The sequence below is a fragment of the Micropterus dolomieu genome, linkage group LG07, assembly GCF_021292245.1.
Source record: "Micropterus dolomieu isolate WLL.071019.BEF.003 ecotype Adirondacks linkage group LG07, ASM2129224v1, whole genome shotgun sequence".
In the NCBI taxonomy this organism is placed as follows: domain Eukaryota; kingdom Metazoa; phylum Chordata; class Actinopteri; order Centrarchiformes; family Centrarchidae; genus Micropterus; species Micropterus dolomieu.
The window spans coordinates 31,110,760-31,126,896 of record NC_060156.1 but is presented as its reverse complement, the minus strand read 5'-3'; the positions used below and the strand labels follow the sequence as shown (position 1 = coordinate 31,126,896).

At 41.4% G+C, this 16,137-nt stretch overlaps 1 pseudogene; it reads left to right on the top strand.

Annotated features, from left to right (window-relative positions):
• Positions 1-1,369: 1,369 nt before the first annotated feature.
• On the top strand, positions 1,370-14,850 carry LOC123973341 (annotated as a pseudogene).
• Positions 14,851-16,137: the final 1,287 nt, after the last annotated feature.

The window sequence follows — 16,137 nt, the reverse complement described above, 5'->3', positions numbered from 1 at the left end:
GGGAGAATGGTTTGGAGACAGTGAGTGGTGCTCCTTGGCGTGACCAGCTGTCTGCAGAATCAGAATCAGAAATACTTTTGATACTATTGATCCCCAAAGGGAAATTCTTTTGTCACAATTGCACACTTGTCAAGGTAGACAGATAAAGAGTATATAAATATAAGAGTATAAATATAAAATATAAACACAAATATAAAGTAATGGGGGTATGTACAATATTTACATTATTAAGAATTATTATGGTGAACCAAAAAGTACTAGTGAATAAATAGCAGCAGAGAATATTGCACATTAATTATTAAACAGGTAATATTGCACAGAAAATAGATAAGGTCTAGTTTAATAACTGACTGTCAGACACTTAAAGGGAGGAGTTATAAAGTTTGATGACCACAGGCAGGAATGACTTCCTGTGGTGCTCTGTGGTGCATTTTGGAGGAATAAGTCTTGCACTGAAAGTTCTCCTGTGTTTGTGCAGCACATCATGGAGTGGGTGGGAGACATTGTCCAAGATGACATGTAGTTTGGACAGCATCCTCCTCTCTGACACCACCGACAGAGAGTCCAGCTCCAACCCCACAACGTCATTGGCCTTGTGGATCAGTTTGTTGAGTGTGTTAACGTCCGCTACCCTCAACCTGCTGCCCCAGCATGCAACAGCAAACAGGATAGCACTGGCCACCACAGACTCATAAAACATCCTCAGCATCGTCCTGCAGATGTTGAAGGACCTCAGCCTCCTCAGAATATAGAGATGGCTTTGGCCCTTCCTGTAGAGGGCTTGAGTGTTCTTGGCCCGGTCCAGTTTATTGTCAATGTGTACTCCCAGGTATCTGTAATCATCCAAAATGTCCACACATTGACCCCCTGGATGGAAACGGGTCACTGGTGCCTTGTCTCTCCTCTCTCCACAACCAGCTCCTTAGTCCTTAGTCTGTTGAGCTGTAAGTGGTTCTGCTCACACCATGTGACAAAGTCCCCCACCACAGCTCTGTACTCAGCCTCGTCACCCTTGCTGATACATCCAACCACAGCAGAGTCATCAGAAAACTTGAACTGAAGATGGCAGGACTGGTAGTTGAAGTCTGTGGTGTAGATGGTGAAGAGGAAGGTAGAGAGGACAGTCCCCTGCGGGGCCCCGGTGTTGCTGACCACGCTGTCTGACACACAGTGTTGCAGGCGCACATACTGTGGTCTGCCAGTCAGGTAGTCAACAATCCAGGACACTAGGGGGGCATCCACCTGCATTGCTGTCAGCTTCTCACCCAGCAGGGCCGGCCGGATGGTGTTGAAAGGACTGGAGAAGTCAAAAAACATGACCCTCGCCAGCTTGTCCAGGAGGGCGTAGGTGTGGTTGAGCAGGAAGATGATGGCATCCTCAACTCCCAGTCAGGGCGAACTGGAGTGGGTCCAGGAGAGGTCTGACCATGGGCCGCCGCTGATCCAGAACCAGTCTCTCCAGGGTCTTCATAATGTGGGAGGTCAGTGCCACAGGTCTGGAGTCCTTGGAGTCACTGGGACGTGACGTCTTTGGCACAAGCATGAGGCAAGATGTCTTCCACAGCACAGGGACCCTTTGGAGACTCAGGCTCAGGTTGAAGATGGTGAAGGACTCCACATAGCTTGTAGAGATTTATTTTGTCAAAATAAGATTGTGAATTAGTATTTTGTGAGCACTGCCTATTATTCTTGCCTCTAAAACATCTTAGTGACATGGCAGCTGTCGATTGAGCCAGCCCTGCAAACCCATTGATGGACGATACGGCGGACAGTGTAGAGATACATCCACAGCTGCAACACACTCTGGAGACCACCCCAGATGATGCCCTGCTGACAGAAGATACCAAGGTCTTTATTGTGGTAGCTCATCCAGGTCTAGCAGTATCACCAGGGTCTCCCTGCTCAGCAGAATAAATGTTGTAAATATGTTGTAAATACTAATAGTTAAAAAGACCACAGAAAATAAAATCATTTATTTAACAAATATTTTATTTTAATTGATTAATAAATATTATAGATATTATTATTTAAATGGGCTATATGTACAGGTTCACATGTTCAGATGATGTCGAGCATTAGTAGAGCTGGAGAAACACAGAGAAAGTCACGTTAGCTCGCCGGCTAACGCCGATCAGTTGCTAATGTTGTCCGGTGTAAAGTTATATCGTTTTCCATATTTATTCACCAACTAACATGATCCCTATTACTATCCTGTGTACCACAGACATTATGTCATGTACATTAAGTGTCAAAACCTGCAAGAAATGATGTAACGTTAACGGTAAAAAGCTATTTTGTTTACTATGCAGCCAGGAGCAGCCAGCTAATGCTACATTAGCTCGGACCTGCTGCTGTTTGCTTCGTAACGTTGAATTTAGATTTATTGCCTTTACCGATACTCAGGTACACAGCTTTTCCACAATATCGTTATAATATTCAGTCCAGCTCACTACCCGTTTCATTATCATCAAATATATTTAGCTGTGATGACATTGCTGAGCCTCCGGTGAAAGATACACAGATAGTAAAGATAGAGAAAAGATAGATAGAGAAAGCAGCAGGCGAGCTAACGATGTAGCACGTCGGCTAAATGCAGTAAATGTACTGTGATCATGTAACAAGCATGGAGTAGTTCAACCTGCAGCTAATAAAACTATTACTGTAACGTTGCAGTGGGATTTACCTGAGTTTCCAGCTGTCTGTTCTCCCTGTCTGTCTATAGCCGCTGTCACTCTGCCTTTTTTCCGGGAGGATTGTGCTGATATGCGGCACGCTGCGCTGAACGAAAGGCACGGCGCCGGTCCTGATCTGCCTATGAGACGGGAACGTTTAAGTAACAGAGCCTGAACATGTCCGTGTGAAAAGCCACAGCCTGCATGCTGGTGTTTCTGTGTTTATTGCAGGATTTCTGTATGAAAGTGGTAGTGTTTCGGATTATGCTTGCTCATGAGTTCAAGCAATCACGCGTACGAGCACGCGCCTTGTTACAATCTTAAAACCGCACTGCTACTGGCCGCTGGAAACTCCATAATGCCCCTTTAAGGATTATTTTTCAGCAAGTATCTAGTAGAAAGAAAAGCCTGTCCATCCTCTCTCTGCTCTCCTGTGCTCTCCTCTCCCTCTCTGCAACCTCATGTCTTCCTTGAGAAGCTGAAGCAGCTCATCCTCTCTGTCTCTCTTTCTCGGCTGGCTTTCCTCCTCCTCTTCCTCCTCCTCCTGGTCACCCACTGCAGTACTTGGCCCTGGTGTGTCCTCAGGGATAGAGGCAATTCCGACAGGTGGGATGGTGGAATGCCTCTGTCCCAACACCTCATCCATGAGGACAAACCAGGGCCAAGTTGCAGCAGTGGGCTTCCCACCTACACCCTCTCCTGACCCTGGACACTTGCAATCCTAAGGCACAGGAAATCAATCATGGTAAATAACAACAGCAGAAAAACAAATTTAAGCAACTGTGTTTATTAACGTGCATGGCTAAAATGAATATACAACGTACAAGGTAAATTTATGTATGTATTAAAAGAGGGTTTTAAGATGAAATGCAGTTTGTAGTTCCCTTTATGCTACATAGTGAACGATTTATACAAAAATTATTTAAAAAATAAAAAAATATATATATACAAAATATATAAATTTAATATCACACATACATACTTTGTGTTTTTTTTAAAAATTGTCCCACTGTTTTTTGCTTGGAGGGAAGTCACCTTCCCCCACAGGCCCATTTTCTTCAAAATTGTCCTAATCACAGAGAAACAAAAGAAATGGTAATTTTGTGAAGACTGGAAAAGGCGACAGGGCACAAAAAAAGGGCCGCCCCATCTGCTAATTGTATTATTGTTACAGGCTTTGTATAGGATGGGGGCTCATTTAACTGTAACTTTAAATACAAGATGATCAAATGCAGATATATCAAAAGGGATATTGATACTTACCTCCAAGCCACGTTAGCAGAAAATTTTGCCCCGGTGAAGAGGTGGTCGCTCTCCCACCTCAATTTCATAAAGAGGGCAGTTTGCTCCTTGCTCCCTAAAACAAAACGACATGTTCAAGTAAGTTTTTTGCTTCACATCACCAAACAAAAAGCAGCACAAATCGCAAAATAACCTAGTTATGTTAACTGTGTACTATATCCCAAGGTTTTTGCAACCGCTACTAACGTTAACTGTCTGAAAACCAAGCAGGGTTCACAACCTGTCTAACGTTAAATCAGTCAAACGTGGTATTTTTATGTACATAATATGAAGTATAAGCGACGTATAATATCAACTCACGTCAACTTTTTCCACAATCCTATTCTTTAAACGACATATTGCGCTTTTATGCCTCTTGTTATGTTTTTACATTTGTGTAGGTGGCTTTTGAAGTGAGTTGAAATCCAATACTTACATTTATAGGTAAAATCGGGGGGGCTCAACTCTACAGACACAGCCGACGCCATTATTTACGCTGGGACAATCAACCGACGCGCAATGAATCCTGGGATACTTTGGGCTGCGAAGGATCCAGCCGTTGGATCCTCCAAATGGAGGAAAAGAAGGCTGCATTTCTCGTCCGCATTTGAAGGAGCCTTCGAAATAGAACAGCCTATTTGCACCGACTGTGACGTATTCGGTCTTCAAATGCAGCCTTCGAAGGATGCGGTCCCTGAATTGAGACACAGCTTTAGCTTCTCTGCATTGGCTTCCTGTAAAATCCAGAATAATATTTAAAATCATTCTTCTCACATACAAAGCTCTTAATGGTCAGGCACCATCTAACCTTAAGAGCTCATAGTACCTTACTACCCCACCAGAGCACTGCGCTCCCAGAATGCAGGGTTACTTGTGGTTCCTAGAGTCTCCAAAAGTAGACTAGGAGCCAGAGCGTTCAGCTATCAAGATCCTCTCCTGTGGAACCAGGTTCCAGTTTGTGTTCAGGAGGCAGACACCATATCCACATTTAAGAGTAGACTTTCCTCTTTGATAAAGCTTATAGTTTCTGGTAGTCTTGTGCTTTCTTGTCCCTCTCCTCTCTCCTCCTATCACTTCCTGCAGGTGATTCTGGCTCTGGAGCTGTGGAGTCTGGATCTGTGGTCCTAGTCGGGATGGGGTCTAAGAGGCAGGTTGATGGTTTAGATGAAGAAATTATTGAAGTTAGTTGGTAAAGATTGAGGGAAGCAAAACTGTCTAAACATATATCTGGTTCTACAGCTGTTTCTAAGGTTCCTGAGTTTAGAGATAAGTCGGTTCCAGTTGAGGGCAGTTAGAATTATATCTTTAGAGAAGCTCATGAAGTCGTAACTACTGAGAGCTATGGGAATACTTGGCTCAATAGAGCTGTGACTCTCTGGCAGCCTGGCTACAGTGCTGAAAAGAAACCTGGGGTTGTTCCTATTTTCCTCTATTAATGACAAGTAGTACGCTGCTCTGGCATTACGGAGGGCCTTCCTATAAGTTTTAAGACTATCTTGCCAAATTAAACGAGAATTTTCCACTTTGGTGGAATGCCAATTCCTCTCAAATTTCTGCTATATTTGCTTTAATTTGCGAGTTTCAGTATTATACCATGGAGCTAACCGTCTTTGTTTTAGTATTTTCTTTTTTAGAGGGGCTACAGAGTCGAGTGTCTTTCGCAGCGAGCCTGCAGCACTATCAACAAGATGATCGATTTGGGAGGGACTGAAATTAGCATAGGAGTCCTCCGTCTTGTATAGACATTTTTGCCCAATAGCGTGTAGTTCACCAATACCAGTGGTCAGATAAAGAGGGATTCTGTGGGAACACTATTAAATGTTCAATTTCAATACCATATACCAGAACAAGGTCGAGGGTGTGGTTAAAACAGTGAGTCATTTCATGAACACTCTGAGAGAAGCCGATGGAATCTAAAAGAGAGATAAACGTACTAAAGCTGTCGTTCTTAACGTCCACATGAATATTAAAATCCCCTACAACTTTTGTCCATTTAAAGGACGGCCTGTGCCTTGAGGAATGTGAGTATTAATATGACTGGGAGGGGTGGATTCATTTAGGCTAACATATTCTCCATCACCCAGCCAGGTTTCAGTAAGACAAAATAAATCAATATCATAATCTGATATTAGTTCATTTACTAGTACACCTTTAGAAGAGAGAGATCTGATGTTTAAGACTCCACATTTAACTCTCCTATTCGTTTGCACTATTGCTCTTGTGGTTTTAATTTTTATGAGGTTTTTATGCACAGTTCTGTTTACCTTTGATTTAAATCATTTCAATGGACGGGGGGCAGACGCCGTCACTATAGGATTTTCACTAGGTAACTCCTGAAATGGAGGAGCAGAGAAGTGTGTTAGACTGCGACTCTGCGTAGGGTTTTGGGTGGGTAACTGCTGAAAAAGAAGGGCAGAGAAGTGTGTTAAACTGCGACTCTGCCTCCTGGTCTCAACTCTGGGTTGTCATGGATTTGGTCCACTAATAAACTTGGCCAGATTTCTAGAAATGAGAGCTGCTCCTTCCCAAGTGGGATGGATGCCGTCTCTCTGAATCAGACCAGGTCTTCCCCAGAAAGTCTGCCAATGATCTACAAAGCCCACATCGTTTGCTGGACACCACCTCGACAACCAGCGGCGGAATGACGACATGCGGCTCAGACATTCATTCATATATTATCACTTACACATTTATATGTTATCATTCTCATATTTATATATTTGTACTCTCATATTCATTTTTTTTACTCTCATAGTCATATATTTTCACTCACACATTCATACATTTGCTCTCATGCACATCCAGTTAGTGTATACATTCATTTTCATTTTTAATTAATGCATACAGAGACAAGTATATATACATGTATGAGAAGAATATATGCATATAAGAGAAGAATATTTGTATGTGGGAGCCAGAGTATAGTGGAAACCTAAGGAGTATAGTGGAAAAGGAAGGCAGGTAGTTTGACGCACTGTGATTGGCTGAGCAGCTCGTACTGGGTCATCCAGGTTACGATCAGACGCGAGTGCTGCAGCAAGCCATTGGGGTATTGAGAAATATTTTATCATCCCCTGAAACGGTCACATCCCTGTCCTCTTCGCTTGAGCGACAGGGGACAGGCTCATCTGCACCAAACGTAACTCACAGCACGGCGGAAAGTGAGATGAGGGAACTTTTCAGACCTGGCAACTCCCCAGTCGCTTCAGCAAGCCAAGCTGCTCCACAGCCCCAAACTGCAAGACTCCGGCAGTCTTTGCGATATCAGACTCAGCAACACTTTGGCAACTGGAGCTCACGGTCAAGGAAAAGGTGAGAATAATGTAAAAACTTAACTGAAGGTTACTTTGCACAACATGTGTATCCCACAGACCCGCAGTATCTGGTTAACAGTACCGTGCTCTGCAGGTTACAAGTGTGTTTACTGTGTTTGTGCGCTTTCAAAGACCTCAATACGCGAATATAAAGACTCGATTAGCGTAAAGCATGCTAATACTGCATAAATACATGGATGAGACATTCATAGACATTCGCAGATAGAAGTGTCGCGGCACAAAATGGGCGTAAATTAGCGTGTCATGTTAGCTGCGAGGTAATGTTATTGCTAGCACAAGCAGGTAACGTTAACATTGAATCGGAAAGCTAATCAGTAGCAAGGTCAGTCAAAATATTGTCAGAACGAAGGTTTAACGCAACGTAGACCACAACTGCAGACATTGTCCAGCTCTAGCTCAAGTTACAGTAACATTAGCAACCCTCTTAAGATATTGACAGTGCCTAAAATTAGAGAGCTAACATTACTGTAGTTTGGGATGGTGATGGTGCAGTGGATGAGACACATGTCTTTGGTGTGGTAGACCCAATGTGTCCCTGAGCAAGACACTTAACCCCTAATGTTAGTTGCTCCAGAGGCGTGCGACCTGTGACATAGCAGTTGTAAGTCGCTTTGGATAAAAGCGTCAGCTAACGTTACATTAATAAATGTTAAGTAATGTAGTTTGTTCTAAATTAGTACAGCCTTTTCTGTTTTATAGTGCTGTTCTCTCTTGTTCATACATCAGTGTGTTTATTTAAATGTATCAAATTGTTTGATTTACTTCATGAGATGTGCCATGTTAAAGGGCATGCATGAAAAAAATAAAACAACCATTTTTAAAAAAGCTGTTGTATGATTCTAAAAATACAATATCCTAAATGTATGTTTTATGCATTGCACAGAATGCAATAAGGGTGAATAAACATCAGATGATATGATAATGTTTATTTATGGATGGCACAGAAATATTAAATATGCGGTATTAAATATGGCACATTGTTGAAACTCAGCTGCTGGCTGAGACAAACCAGCCGCTCCTCCTTCTACCAGGTAACGTTACCTGCAGCCAGTGATTGAGAGGAGGATGAAGAGGAGGATGCAGAATGATGTCTGAGTTTTTTATTCTTTCTAAACATAACTCAGTATTGGGATGTCACATATTGACTTTATATAGTGATGTTGATGTTGTTAAAATTAATGTTGCTGCTCCAGAAACATTTGTTTTTATTTAAAATATTCAATTATAACCCTATAATTAATTTTAAAAACAACCCGGCAGTTAATATGCACACTTCAATATTTGTTTATTTATTGCAAGTGATATGTCATCGAACTATAGTCTAATAATTTTAAGGTTTCCAGGTATTGTTGAGTTTACAATGAAATTTTAGAGTATCTAATAATGGTTATTTTGTCTCTCTCAGGATGATATTACAGGCTATAGCAATAAGGACAACAACTGTGATGAAAACACAGGTTCAGCAAGGCAGCTGCGCTCCTCATCCCAAACAGAAGATAGACGCTCATATCCATCTTCAGACAGTTTCACCAGTCCAGTGACTGCCTTCCCACCAAAATGTGTATCTGCTCCACATCCAGATGTGGAGCGTTGCTCACTCAAACTCCTGCCTTGACCTACCAGAGCTGTCTCTCACCCAACCGCAGCAGCACTTCAGCTAGCAGTTCTTCTAGTCAATTGCCAGAATGCTCACTAGAAAGCTGCCCTTCCACCAGTCAGCCCTCTACCTCATCATTTGGAGGAACAGCTTCAGTTGATCTCGTTCTGGTCCTGACTTGCCAAAATATGTCAAGCTTACCCTCCCAGAACAGCACTCCAACAAGTCATTGTCGTGCATTACCCTCTACCTCAACATACCGTCAATCAGAAAACTATGATAACTACCTTTCAGTAATAGCTGCACTGACTGACATGTCTTCTGATAATGAAGAATTGAACCAGGCCATACTAGCAAGCCTGCAGAGTAAAAGGTTAGTACAAAAAGTTTTATGGTTGCCAATTGCAAATATTTTGTTGTGTTATTGCTGATTTGTTTTATTTAGGTTTTACAGTTGGAGCATTTCTCATTTTGATTGGTTAAATGGTCTGTATCAAATGTAGTGAATGGGGCTGCTCACAGATGCCACAGTACATTTCAAGGGGCTAAATGTAGTGCAAAGCCACAATTAACCAATTACTACTTATAAGTACTGTACATATATCCAAAGCCTGATATCTTATTTGTCTGTGCTGCAGAGCTCTTTTGTTGTCCAAAATAACTATTACAAACACAGTAAGCCACTAAGTGTGTTTGGGAACACAGTTCACAGAACTTGGCTACGTTATTGTGCCACATATCACAACCTCTCGATTTTGTACTACACTAAATACTGGGGGTGTGACCCACAAGACAAGACGATTTTCGAGATTGGGTTCACCAGATCTTCACAAGATGTTAACACTATTTTTAAGAAATCTTTAATGCTAAATTATATAAAAATTATATATATTTGAGCAACACTATTGCGTTCTGATACATTTTTCTGCACCAGTTTATGGTGAAAATGTTTTTATTTATGTAAAGAGAAACCCAAAATTGAAGTGGCAGGTGACGATTAAAATTCTATAGCCTAACTCTACCAGAATATGTCAGTGCAGCTCTTAGTCATTCTGTGCTGTTTCTCCAGTAGATCAGCTTATTTAATATCATCCCTGCTGATTTATGATTTAGTCTTCCCTCCTGTTTTGTCTTTGATTGGGGAAGTAACCTCTTTAAATTTGAATTCAATTCTCAACTCGTGGACTTTATTAGGTCATGCTCAGCAGCTTTTCTACTCATGTTCAAAACTTTCTGCACATTCAGAGTCCCTCCCACACATCTATGGTCTCTGGCATGTCCAGAATAAAGTCATAAAACTACCAGACTAACATAATTATTTAATGAGAATCCTACCTGCCCTTTGCGGCACATTACGGTTTTGTTCCGCTGGTAGTAACGTTATCCCCATTAGACCGTTTAGCTGATGCAGTTTGGGACTGCATGTGAAACCGAAAGTCACTAAAACACTTTTGTTCAAGCAGAAATCACCACAAATCGACACAAGTTAACAGCAGCAGATCATAAAGTGCTCACAGTTCCAAACAGAGCAAGTCTGCGCTTCAGTTTCTAGATGTTTATGTTGCAAAACTACCAGCTACGTTACCACTCGTCACAACTATCTGGACTCACAGCGCGAGTTGTGCGGTTCAGTTGATTACTCTCAGGACATACGCCGATCAGCTGGGCGGAGTTGATTAGCTCTGTGAGTCTATCTTGTCTGTTATAATTACATTTTTATTTCACTGCATGAGAAAATTAATGTGTGGCTTGGTAGCATGTGAAATTGCCAATTGTGTGAGTCTCGCGATACAGCTTTTTACCTGACGAGAAATATTGTCATAATTTAATCTCTCGAGATCTCGTGGTACAAGATCTCGTCACACCCCTACTAAATACCTATCCATATCCTTTTGTATGTGATAATTGTGTGCTGAAGTTGTCAAAGATCATGAACAACACACACACACACAATACCACACTCTAACCAGTGTAACATATTTATCTCGTTTGTTTCAGAAGGACCACAGGACGCTTGGTGCCAGCAAGAGATATTTTGCATGATCTTGCAACAAAAATAAATCATCAGAAGAAATGCAAGTTTAACATTAACCGATCCACAATCCTTGATGGAGCCATCAGAGGTTTTAAACAAGTGACATACGATCCATGTCACGCTATTTCTGTCAGGTTTTCTGATGATATGGGAGTACCCGAAGAGGCTGTGGGCTTGGGTGGACCAAGAAGAGAATTTCTAAGACTTCTAATGGAAGCTTTGCCCCAATCTACAATGCTTGAGGGAGAGGAAGGCAAAATGAACTTGGCCCTTGACAGTACTGGTATGTATTGATTGTACTCTCACATAAATTGAGGTGCTGAACTCCAGATAATTTATTACATTTACACCTATCAGCCATTATGACCACCTGCTGGTCATAATGTTAAAGTAGGTCTTCCTTTTACAGCCCTGACCCGGCGGGGATGGTTCGTCTACTGGATCTGATCACACAGGCCTGCCTTTGCTCTCGTGTGTGTGCTAATCCACTCTTTCACCCCTATTCTATATAATTAAAATGTGTTTTGTGTGTAGTTTCGTGGAATTCCCTGTGTTACTTTTCACGTGTTTTCTTGACAATGTGATTTGGAGACAGTCATCGGGTGTCAGCTCATATAGTGTGTGAACCCCTGTCACCTATCAGTCACGTAGTGTGAACACCACGACGACTTCAAAACTTCCATTAAAAGACAACAAGTCATGTAGTCTGTACGAGCCTTAAGACATTAACTGTGAGGACACAATGTTCATTTGCTGCCTAAAATATTCCACCTGCTGACAGGTGTCATGGTAACCGAATAATCAGTGTTTCACTTCACCGCTGCAGCAACAACGGCAGAGGAAAACACAGCTGGAAGGTTTTCATACCGCTTATCTGTCTTTACATTCTGAGGAATGTTGAAATGTATTAACTTAAATAAAGAGAAAGCTGTGTGTGTCTATGACGACCAGCTACATTGAGGGGTACAATGGAAAACGGAGGACTGCCAAACCGAGTGAAGTAGAGTTGAGGCGAGTTGAGCTGGTACTGGTAATGGAAAAACGGCATATAATACACCTTTAGTCTCTCAGTCTGGTTCTGTACACACAACCACGATCATGGGGGATGTCTTCTGATTTGACAGTTGTTCAGAAGATACTCATTGACCCCCTACACAAGGAGGGTAAGCCACAGAACGTCATTGCTGAAAGGGCTGGCTGTTTGCAGAGTGCTGGACCAAAGCATATTCAAGGAAAGTTTACTGGAAGGTTAAAATGTGGTATGGAAAATGTGCACAAGCAACTGGAATGACCGCAGACAAAGTCTGAGATGCTGATTTTATTTTCCAACAGGACTTGGCACCTGCCCACAGTGCCAAAACCACTAGGGGTGGGAATCTCTGGGTACCACACGATTCGATAACGATTACGATTCAGGCCTGCAATCTTGATGCATCATCTGTTTTTCTATACAGGATCTGTGGATAATTTCTTTGCATTAAAATCCAAAAGAAACATCTCCTATTTAGCTTAAAAGGACTAACTTGCATCCCTTCATTAACCTTATCTCCATGGTCTTCCATTTCTTTAACAACCAGTTGAAAACTCCTCAGAAACCTGAAATATAAAGTATAAAATTAATAATATAATATAAATATAATAATATTAATATATATTAAAATTAAAAATATAAAATTAATTATCAGAATGTACAGTTTGTATACAGGACAGAGCTGTACACCAGTTTAGTCTAAGCTTTGTACCTGATGTTCTCAACCCTGGACAAGTAGGTAAGTTAGTAATGGCATACAGATGAGCTAATTAATATTATTTCAAGACTAATTAATCAAACGTTTTAAACAGCCAAAAACATGCTGTACAGGGAGACGTTAGCTCGCACTAACTGCCTTCACTTTTCCAGCAGTTGAGGAAACTACAGACTTTTATTAACAGACACGCTGACCTACACTGTACGTTTACTACCAGACAAAAACTTACTGCTAATATTTTTCTCCACTAACTTTCAAATCATCACTTACACATTGATATATATTAATGATTGTGCACATAGAGAGGTTATTCATTCGGTGTGCCAAATACAGGGGGAACACTGGTCTCTCTGTTATGTGCGCACCACAGAACAATAGATGGCACCAAACATCAGTAAAGCGCATGTTGCCCTCCTGACTGATGTATGTCCCCTTTATAGACTGTATTTACTGGATGAAGCTACCCCGCTGATTTGAATGGAGGGCAGTGAAGCCAGTTTTGGACCAATAAAATACTACTACAGGAATACTTCCTGTTGGCACATGATTGCGTAGCATAACCGTGGTTTAATGATGTAGAGCAACGGCAGAAACACCATAATTCTGGTAGCTGCGTAGCTGGGCCAACAAAAAGTTTCATGGCTCAGTGTGTTTGTCTGACTTGGATCGTCACAGTTTAATCAGCCCACCTACAAGGCTCATGTGCCAAACACCAACGCAGCGTCACTGATTGCTGAATAGTTTTTTAGATTCACAGAGAGTTTATAATCTAGGAAATACAGTTACATCTCATGTGCGACGGGATGTCACAGGGTTTTGATGTAATTTTTGTGCCTACATGGAACTTTCCATGCAGGCTTTGGTCAGTTTCACTGTTCCAACTGTGGCTTACCCCCTTGGTCACTGTCCCACTGAAAAATGGAGAGACGATTTACAAATGTGATTGCGGGTACATCTTATTTAGCAGTAATTTAAATTTGACCATTTAATTAAAAAAGATATAAAAAAAGTTTTAATTTTAAAAGATTTTAAAAACCACAACCTACCTAGTTTTATTTTATTCATTGTGTTTTATTAGAATTATTTAAAGTTAATTTGGTCTTCAGAAAGTATTTTTCCAAAAATGAGTCTTAAAAAAGTGGGGGTCGTCTTATATTCGGAGCAATACCAATAAGTTTCTTTTCCATGAAATTCTAATTTTTGGAGATGCGCCTGCATATCTGTATATAGCAGTGATGCATGCAGTGTTTATAAATCTTTTTATTTTATGTTTTCCTTTTTCTGTAGATCAAGAGGAAACAAAAGCTGGGGACAATACTCGCCTTTGCCACTGAGCCAATACTGTTCCAATCGGTTTCTCTCCACAACCTTCAGTTGAATTTCTTCACCAAGAGCATGACGCAGGAACACATGCATCAGTTGTTTGAAGTTACCACTGCTCACTTCTTACAGTGACTTTCAGGAAAACATGGACTTTGCATTGGGCAATACCCATGTTTTTGGCATAGCTTAAGTGGTGGGCAGGCCACCTTCTTAGTATTCTGTTTAAAGGTGTTAAGTACTGTCAGAACTTTTAATGTAGAAATTGTGTGTAATCTTGTAATTGTGAAGTAAGCTAAAAATGTCCCTCTGTATTACGGAACAGGACAGAATGGACCCAAACGGAACACTCAGTAGAAGGGTTTATTTAGGGGAAACAGAGGGGCTGGAGAAGAGGAGATGGAGGTGAGGTGGACGACAGGGAAAGAGGACACAGAGGAGTGAGGGCCTGGCAAAGCAGAGGAGGAGAGGCGAGGGAGCCGTGGGAGGCAGGGGACCGGGGAAGGGAACGGTGTGGTGGCAGGTGGACTGGCGAGAAGCAAGGGGAGTGCCGTGGAGGTAGCCCAAGAGGAGAGGACCGGTGGACGAACCCAGCTGACAGGACAGAGGACGAGGGTGTGTGAACCTGGGAAGGGAAACAGACAGACAGGGTTAGACACAAGGGAAAAACCAAGAGCTGGAGAACTGAGTATCTACTGGGGATTTCAGGAGCTTGAGTGAACTTGCGGCACCAGGTTAGGAGCAACGACGATCAAGCAGCGATGGGGTGGAGAACCGGGGTTGATATGCAGGCAGGGATGAGGTTGATTGCTAGCAGGTGTGGCAGACAGAGGAGGTGGCTGACGAGATGCAGGGCTCAGGAGCAGAGGGAGAGGGAGAGCACACGCAGGGGAGGAGACACAGGGAGGCTGGCAGAGTACAGGAAAAAAACAGGGGAAAACAGAATCACACCGTTAGCTGGGCTGCCACCACAGCAGCTCTGTGTTTTTAGCTAGGATTAGGTTGCCACTCATGTTGAAACCAAACAGAATTCACTGAAGCTTGTTTTCATTGATAAGTAAGTTAATTTCCACAGTGATATTCAACACTACCCGCATCATCAGTGTTGATGTAACTGATTACATACTTTCCATTTTCTCATTTATTACTGTGTGTTTTAGTAACTTTACATTTGTTATTTGTTTTGGTATGGACCATTCAACAAACACACTTTAAATTGCAAAGTTATGATATTTCCTGTCTGGCTAACTGTACAAGCATGCCAAATGTGACCCTTTTGAATGCTCTGACCATTATGATGTAGACATTAAGGATTGACGAGATGCATTGAGTAAGGCGTTGCTTTCAAAAACAGACTTAAACACTGGCATTAACAGATTGTAATGGATCCTAAAACTTAATATTTTTTGACAAAGCAGAGCCTTTATCAAACTAATTAACCTCAAATTTCCAAAGTAAGTTATGCTTAAATGTTTAATACGTTATCCATATCTATGTCATTACTGATATTCTTGGATAATAAACCTTAAGCATAAAAACAAGCATTCATGAATTAGATTGTATTTTATTCATTTTGTGCAGATCTGGTATATGGGGACAACTCACGGAGGATGTCACCTTGAACATACTTGTACAGACACAAAAGCAAGTTCAATTGTTAGATATTGTATATTTGTTGTACTAAGTGAATGATTTGTAATGATTTTCCTCTAATGCCGCAGTCAGCCCCTGATATACACATGTAAGCAAGATGTATAAAAATCCAGGTTCCATGAAAGGTTCTACATCTTTTTTTCACTGTTGAGGACACACTTATTTAGGAGCATCCATTTGATCTACTCTTGTGGAGTTCTCAGAACCAAAAGTTCAATAAAATGTGGTTTACAACTTATTTCGCAATTTTTTGGTTACAATTTAAACATTTAAAGTAAGATTTAATTTAAAGTAAACATGGAGGCTTGAGGTCACAGAAACACAATGATCAATGAACATTCCATGCACAGCAAATATCCATAAAATGGAGGTAAAGCGCAACAATGAACATATGTTTATAATGCTGAACTTTCACACAGATTGGCAGTGTCTCTTGAATTTGATTCGAAGTACACAAATTAAGTAACTATCCTACCATTTCAATGATATAAATGTG